This window comes from Gossypium hirsutum, chromosome A10 (genome assembly GCF_007990345.1).
Source record: "Gossypium hirsutum isolate 1008001.06 chromosome A10, Gossypium_hirsutum_v2.1, whole genome shotgun sequence".
Taxonomy (NCBI): Eukaryota; Viridiplantae; Streptophyta; class Magnoliopsida; order Malvales; family Malvaceae; genus Gossypium; species Gossypium hirsutum.
In genome coordinates, this window is record NC_053433.1 from 113718942 (window position 1) to 113728293 (window position 9352).

Below are 9352 nucleotides of genomic sequence, written 5' to 3' on the forward strand. Positions count from 1 at the left end.
AACTTGATTGTTGTTACCACCTTGGTCATCATATCTGCGGGATTATCTGTTGTCGGAATCTTCTCAAGTAGAATTTTTCCTTTTTCAAAGACTTCCCGCACAAAGTGATATCTTACGTCGATATGCTTGGTTCTTGAATGATAGACTTGATTTTTCGCTAAATGAATAGCACTCTGACTGTCACAATATAGACTAATGTGACTTTGAACAACTCCCAAGTCTTTCAATAATCCATTAAGCCAAATAGCCTCCTTAACAGCTTCTGTAACTGCCATATATTCTGCCTCTGTAGTAGACACAGCTACTGTAGACTGTAAGGTAGACTTCCAACTCACTAGGGCTTTCGCAAGAGTAAACAGATACCCCGTAGTTGAACGACGTTTATCTAAATCACCAGCAAAGTCAGAATCAACATATCCAACTACAAACTGACCAAGTGCTTCATCCTGTTCAAAATTAAACCAACATCTACGGTTTTTCGAAGATACCGTAGAATCCATTTCACAGCTTGCCAATGTCCTTTTCCAGGATCATGCATATACCTGCTCACAACTCCAACAGCTTGTGAAATGTCAGGCCTCGTACACACCATCGCATACATCAAACTCCCAACTACATTAGCATATGGGACTTTCACCATATATTCTCTTTCTTCTTCAGTTTTCGGAGATAATTGAGCACTAAGTTTCAAATGAGAAGCAAGTGGGGTACTTACATGTTTTGTGTTTTCATTTACACCAAAACATTGTAATACCTTTTTCAGATATTGCTTCTGATTCAAACAAAGCTTGCCTCTCTGTCTATCTCTACTTATCTCCATGCCGAGAATCTTCTTGGCCTCACCTAGATCTTTCATCTCGAACTCTTGATTCAACTGAGCCTTCAGCTTATCTATCTCATTTTGACTCTTCGAAGCGATTAACATATCATCAACATACAAGAGTAGATAAATGAAAGATCCGTCATGCAGCTTCTGCAAATACACACAATTGTCATATTTGCTTCTTGTGTACTTCTGCCTTCTCATAAAGCTATCAAATCGCTTGTACCACTGCCTCGGGGATTGCTTCAATCCATATAGCGATTTGTTAAGCTTACAAGCCCAATTTCTACCACCAGCATCTGTGTATCCTTCTGGCTAAGTCATATAGATCTCCTCTTCTAACTCACCATGCAAGAAAGCCGTCTTAACATCAAGTTGAGCTAGCTCCAAATTCAACTGTGCTACCAAGGCCAACAAAATTCTAATGGAGGAATGCTTCACAACAGGGGAAAATACATCATTGTAGTCAATTCCCTCCTTCTGAGCGTAGCCTTTAGCTACCAATCTTGCCTTGTAGCGAATATCCTTCTTGCTAGGAGATCCATCTTTCTTTGCGAATACCCACTTGCATCCGATTGCCCTTTTACCTTTCGGTAATTGCGCCAACTCCCAAGTATTGTTCTTCAGGAGAGACTGCATTTCTTCATCCATGGCGCTTTTCCATTTATCACTTTCTAAGCTTTGCATTGCTTCTTGATAAGTGATAGGAATATCATCAACAACGGGAAGGGCGTAGGCCACCATATCAGTAAATCGAGCAGGTTTACGAATTTCTCTGCGTGGCCTTGCAACTGCAACTGGTTCTGGTGTACTTAGTGGTTCTTGGGTCAGAACCTCTTCAACCTCTAATTCCTCCATTGTGGCTGGAGAATTAGACTTATTAACTGGGCAAATCCCCATCTGCTCAAACTCCACCTGTTTTGGAGTACACTCCACCTGCTGTGGAGTATTGCTCGTCTGAATATCTTTATCTGCTACCTTTTTCAATGTGGCAGATTCATCAAAGGTAACATCTCTGCTACAGATCATTTTCTTTGTGCTTAAGCACCAAAGACGAAATCCCTTCACTCCAGAAGTGATTCCCATAAAGAGAGCTTTCTTTGCCCTCGGATCTAACTTTGACTCCTTCACATGGTAATATGCAGTGGATCCAAACACATGTAAGGAATCATAATCTGTAGCCGGTTTTCCAGACCATACCTCCATAGGAGTTTTTCTTTCTAATGCAGATGATGGCAAACGATTAACAAGATGGCCAGCGTATGTCACAGCCTCAGCCCAAAATTGCTTGCCCAACTCAGCATTGGACAACATACATCGAACTTTCTCCAGCAATGTTCAATTCATACGCTCTGCCACTCCATTCTGTTGTGGTGTATCCCTAACTGTGAAGTGTCGAACAATACCATACTCTTGGCACACATCGAAGAACGGATCACTTTTATATTCCCTCCATTGTCCGTCCTAAGCCGCTTGATTTTCTTGCCAGTCTGGTTTTCGATCATAGTTTTCCATTTAAGAAAAACTCCAAGCACTTCATCTTTAGTTTTCATGGTATACACCCAAACTCTTCTGGAAAAGTCATCAACAAAAGTAACAAAGTAGTGTTTTCCTCCCAACGAAGGTGTTTTGGAAGGCCCCCACACATCTGAGTGAATATATTCCAAAATACCTTTTGTATTATGGATAGCAGTGCCAAATTTCACTCTCTTTTGCTTTCCCAGAACACAGTGCTCACAAAATTTTAATTTGCAAGCCTTTGCACCTTTCAACAATCCTTGCTTTGCCAGAATTTGCAAGGATTTTTCACTGGCATGTCCCAACTTCATATGCCACAACTGTATTGAGTCCAAGTCTTTGTTACCGAAAGCTGCAGCGACTGCTCCAATAACTGTACTACCTTGGTAGTAATACAAGTTATTTTTCCTGATGCCCTTCAATATCACAAGTGCGCCAGATGTCACTTTCAAAATCCCATCTCTCATAGTAACAACTGAACCATTGGATTCCAAGGCTCCCAATGAGATGAGATTTTTCTTCAAACTGGGCACGTACCGAACATCAGTCAGAACTCTGGTTGATCCATCTTGATTCTTTAATTGGATTGAACCTATCCCAACAGTTTTACAGGCATTGTCATTGCCCATATAAACAACTCCTCCATTTAGTTCTACTAAATCAGAGAACCACTCCCGGTTAGGGGACATATGATAGGTACAACCCGAATCCAATATCCACTCATCTGAATGGAACGACGATGATGATGCAACCAGTGATAGTTCAGAGTCACTAGTATCATGCTTTGCAACACAAGCATCTACAGCAGCTTTTCCCTTATTCTTCAGCTTTGGACAATTTTTCTTCCAGTGGCCTTTCTCATGACAAAAAGCACATTCATCTTTCCCGAGTCTGGACTTTGACTTTGATCTCCCCTTTTGAGTTTTCTTCCGAGTGTATGAACGACCTCGGACTACTAAAGCTTCTGTATCTCTGATTGAGTTTTTCTGTTTGTCCTTCTTTCTCTGTTCATAACTGTATAAGGCCGCACAGACTTCGCTCAGAGATATATCACTCCTGCCATGAAGTAGAGTAGTTTCTAGGAACTCAAACTCCTCAGGAAGTGACTCCAATAGCATCAAAGCCAAATCTTCATCTTTGAATGTCTCATCCATATTCAGCAAATCAGTGACTAACTGATTAAATTTGGTGATGTGATCATTCATTGTGGTACTTGGGACGTATGTGAAGTGAAACAGTCTTTTCTTCAAGTGGAGCTTATTTTGACTGTTTTTCTTCAAAAAATTTTCTTCAAGTGCCACCCACAACTTATTTGCAGAAGTCTCCTTTGAAAAAGCATACCTCTGCTCTCGAGAAAGGCATGATCGAATTGTGCCACATGCCAACCGATTGATCGCCTTCCAGTCTTTCTCCTGTACATCATCTGGTTTCTCTTCATCAATGGCAATGTCTAGACCCTGCTGAAAAAGGGCATCTAGAACCTCACTTTGCCACATACCAAAATGGCCCGTGCCATCAAAGATCTCCACGGCCAATCTTGCATTTGCAATTGTCGGTCTTGTCCACATGGACGATGTTGAAGCTCCTACACCGACCATTTTCTCCATAATCTTTCAATATACCTAAGGAAATCTTTTCTGATGTGGAAGATCAGTTTAAACTGCAACCACAGAGCATACTACGATTAACCTTCGGCTCTTGATACCACTTGTTGTTCCAATAGGGTCGGAAGCGTGTAAATTATTGTACTAAAAAATCACACAAAGTTCAATTCCCAGGGAAGAGAGGTAGATCACATGGATCTCTTAAATACCAAGTCTTTCCTTAGACAGAATATCCCTTCTATAGTAATTTAATAGCACAATTAAATACTACTATTATACCCTCAAATATTGAAAGAAAAATAGGACAAGAAAGAACACAAGAGTTTTAACGAGGTTCGGTAAATTATACCTACGTCCTCGGGCACTAACACCAGATGATAACTTTACTATCTCCAAAGTATTACAAACAAATAGAATTCCTTAAGAATTCTCAAATGGGAGAAGAGAGAAAACTAAGAGAGAAAGATTGGTTGGGATGGTTGAAATGAGAAATGGTTAGGCCTATTTATAGTTGAAGTTCAGGGACTAACTTGCAAATGGCCTAAAAAATTAGGAACCAAAATTGCAATTATCCCTTTCAACTTTAAACAACTTGCCAACTATTTTTTTTCTTTCGGTGCCAATTGCACCTCCCACCATTTTTGACTTTTCAACCCCTTTTTAATTTAACTTATCAACACAATTCACATGGATAATGAACTTGCAGTTAGAGCAATTGTAACTCCCACAAGCCATGTTCACCTCCTCGTGACAATTTAGACAATCATGTGTTGTACACTCATTGTCTACCACAAAATATTTATGAGAAATAGGATGGTCGTGAAATATGCTTTTGATGAAGCGTGGCAAGGAAATGCATTTTTTATGGATCATTAGGTTACATTCCAAGCAAATATAAGAAACATAATTTCCTGAAGTGCCACACACATCACAATTGAATGACAGTTCTCTTAAACACCTTGTGAACGGGTGTTCATGAGTACTTAGATCCTCAATAATGGGTGGTGGTGACACACATTCAATGTGAAGGACAAACTTGCAAATCGAACAACAATAAACCAATCCTTGATGTTGGGTTTCTTGGCATATTTGGCAAAGGAGATGGTCACTGTTAAATTGTAAGAAAAGAGAATGGTAACGGTGGAAAGGGTGACTAATTTCTAGAGGCAACTCAAAGCATTTCTTATGCAGGTAAAATCTAGAATCATGAGAAATGTAATCAGACTCTAGGAAGGACTTTTGACATGCAAAACATTGAACTCTCTTGAGTTCTTGAGAATGACATTCAGAAGAGATGGGTTTGTCTTGATGAGCAAGCTCTCTAAAATTTTTCACAAGAAATTTGTATGATAGAAAAGCACATTTGATGTGAAAGACTAAATTACAATAACAATGATAAACAAACTTCTCACATATGTTATTGCAGAAACCACAAATAGGGTTACCTTCAACATATGGAGAGCTTGTCATAAGCTTAAGGTTATGTTTGCGATGAAAGAGATGGTTCATCTCAACAGGTGCCTCAGCATAATTCTTGTCAAGATGAAACCCACAGTCCACGCAACTAAACCTTGGACCTGACACCAACTCCCCACATGCACAACAATAAACCTCCTCACTTTCATGGCTGCTCCCATCATTGAAAACCAGAGGATGAACATGGCTAAAATGTGAAAGAACTTCTATTTCTCTCTCCTTTCTTTCTATGTAAGTTTGTAGGTGTGATAGTTGTTGATGATTTTGCTTTGCAAAACTAGAAGCCCATATATATACTTCAAAATTTTCTTAATCCTTAGATTTAAACTATAAATTATTTTTGAAAGAAACTTCTAACCCATGTTTTTTTTTTCAGATTACTATAAAGAAACTTTACTTTATTTTATTTTTTTTTAGAATTTTACATTTAAGAAAAGAATTTTACTTTACTCAATCTTCAAGTTTATGTTTGTACTAAACAATTTTAAGTAAACTATTAGTAACATGTTATGTATCCTTTTTATAGGAATAAACTTTTCTTTATACGTCACAATAGGTATAACTTGTCCAAAGCTATAATATGATTTTGTTTACGCCTATTTTGTGATTGTTAAAAGTAAAGTAACAAGAAAAAAAAATATGAAAAACAAAATATAAGATCAATTTTTTTTTTAATTTTGTATTGCTTTTGTCTTTTGTCAGTTAAGTAAAAATGCTCAAATTTTCTTCACTTCTTATCGCATTATTTAACTCCCTTGATTAATTTTAGAGTTGGCAAAATAAGTTCCAGTTCGAAAGTTCATTCGTGTTGATCCCAATCCATAACGATTCGAGTTCGAGCTCATAATAGATCCAAGCATGATAGAACCCGAGCCCAATACCAATATGGCCTGAGCCCAAGATAAATTTGACTCAAAACCCAAAAAAATAAATTTTATAACGAACAACCATAATAGATATTAATAATTAATATAATTTTATGATATTATTTAAAATACAAATAAATTATAATTCTTTTTTTTAAATGTATTCATAAACATTGCATATTTATATTAAAATTTTATTAATAGAAAAAGTAATTAATAATAATTTTTATGTTAAATTATAAAATGAAATAAAATTTTAAAATATTAATTTAATATAAAATATTTTTAATACTATAATTATATATGTATAATAAATATATAAATTTAATAATTATTAAGTGTATAAAAAATTAAAATTTAATGTTAACATAATAATATATTATATAACTATTATCAAAATCGAAATTGATTAACTAACTTGACCTTAAGCCAATTTACTAAATTAGTATATAAGTAACACATAAAATAATATATTATAATGTATTACTATTATCAAAACTATTAATACATATATAACAATTATTATAATATAGATTATAATAAAAGATATAACATTACATGATATTATAATGTTTAATCATCGATGCATATATATAAACTATTAACATATTATATGTTATGATACAACATTATATAATATAGTAAGAGGGTTAACTTTTAAATGTATGGAAAGTATAGGGACTTAGAGCATATTTCAACTAGTATAATAATAAACAATAATATATAATATACTACTATTATATATAACTATTATTATAATATAGATTATAATAAAAGATATAGTATTACATTATATTATAACATTTAATCATTTATGCATATATATATATATATATATAAGCTATTAATATGTGATGACAATACATTATATAATATAGTAGGAGGGATAATTTTTAAATATAAAAAAAATATAGGAGCTTCGAGCATATTTCAACTAGTATAATAAATAATAATATATGATAATAATTAATATATTATATATTACTCTACTATAATAATATGTAATATAGTACTAATGAAATAATACAATTTATCTTTTTATTATTTCTATTATTTTTTTTCTTTTTTCTTTTTTTTTTCTTTTAGTAAGAGTAATGTTTAGATCCTCAAATTGTCGTCTTTTCCAAGTAATTTTTTTTTTAAAGTTGGAATATAAGAATATGGTGTTGAATAAATTAAAGAAGAGATTTTCATTAAGTAGTGATTGGAAATTAAGATTTTAAATTTTAAAAATAGTGTAAATTGAGTAATAAATTATTTAAAAATATAATATTTATGATAATTTTTTGAGTCTATGGATTTGCTAGAGACATGTTTAGTAATGGATTTGAAACCTTAAAATATGTTTGAATTTCATAAATTCATGTGTTTATACATTATTGGTATACATTATTGGTAAAAGAAGACAACTTTTTCCCACACCTGCATAAACATAAGAAAGTCACAGTCAGGAAAATACCGAAGCTTGAAGACAAAAAACATAGCATATTATTTGCCTACCATGCTGGAATTGATAAATGATGCATGAAAATGAAATCCAGAGGAAACTCTAAGAATTCACCTTTAAACTAAATAAAATTTTGTTTTTGACGAAATTCATATTAAAAAGTAGCTTTTAATGCATGAACAGAAATGATCAATTTCATCAGTGTAAGGTGTAAGGTGCAGATTCAAACAAGAAAGCCTACTATCTACCACATTGCGAGTTTAGTGCAGATTCAAACAAGAAAGCCTACTATCTACCACATTGCGATTTTACATGTTAGCATACACCATTTCGCCTAGGTGTTCAGTGAACTAACGAGAGACACAAATGAGCATAGCTCACTGACACCTCGCGTTCAACAATGCAGCCCATTTACAACTACGCCAATTTCATATGTTAAAGCACAAGTTCACAACAAATAACCATAAGCAAGTCTCAGCATCAAGGTTCTATATCACAGACACTATGATTAAGAAAATCAACGAAGCCTGCCCCTGACTTTTACCATACCAAAACTCATGAATCGAGTCTATCAATTCAAGCCAGCTAATTCCCATTTCTGCGAAGTGCAGAAGACTTGCAAACTAAACATTTACTGTAGAATCCTAAAACAGCCCATATGATCAAACACTATTTACACATAACATGGGCCATGGCTAGTGAGAAGCATAAATGAATTACTCATAAAAAATCCCCTACCCACTGATCAGAAGGCAAAAATAAATAATAAAAAGGACCCTACTAACCCAGAATTTGATAGTTTTCTATGTTACAATCAAACAAAGTCTCCTCCATGTTATTCCAATCCAAACTCACCATATCTAATGTATAGTGAAAATGTAGTCTAAATCAAAGTTAGAATAAAACCCAGTTCTTAGAAACCAAAGAAAAGCTCAAAAACAAAAATCAAAGCAATCTGATCTCAAACCAAGAAACGTATAGTAGCTAGTCTATTTAACAATAAAAATTCTAAATACCCATCGAAAACTAACAACAGATTTCAAAAATTTCTGAGCACCCATGTTTTATTTTCCAGTTATAACAATAAAAATCATTACTTCAACAAAAAAAAAAGGATTTAAAAAAAAACTTACCACTATCACCAATTAAAAGAAGCTTAATGAGGTAATCATAATCAGCACGAGCTCTAGCTGGTGGTGCAGCCATTGATCCTCAAAAACCACGCGCAAAAAACCCAATTCAAAAATATAAATAATATATCCTCTTATCTGCATTAAAAAATATATATCAATTTCAAAACGAAATAAAAGAAAATTGTGAAATCAGATCAAGAAAAGGAAAGGAAAGAAAGAACCTGAGACGCTGAAGATAGCAAAGCACATGCGAGAGAGAAAGAGGGTCCAATGAATATGGGGAATTTCCTTTTCATGTTTATTTTAATTCTAAGATGAAATAATGGAATGTTAATAAAAGTAGATGAAAAAAAATGTTGTGCACACAAAAAGAAAATTTCACAACCAAAACAATGATAACTTGGAAAATAGAGATTCAGGAACCACCATAGCATTAAATTGCACTCATTAATTAGTGATAACATTTATAAATCATATAATTCAGA

The 9352-nt window shown here is 34.1% G+C and overlaps 1 long non-coding RNA gene across 1 annotated transcript; it reads left to right on the top strand.

The window, feature by feature from the left end:
- Positions 1-4651: 4651 nt before the first annotated feature.
- On the top strand, positions 4652-5734 carry LOC121207766 (uncharacterized). The gene is made up of 2 exons (XR_005902876.1): positions 4652-5136; positions 5372-5734. It is a non-coding gene; the product is annotated as an uncharacterized lncRNA (long non-coding RNA).
- Positions 5735-9352: the final 3618 nt, after the last annotated feature.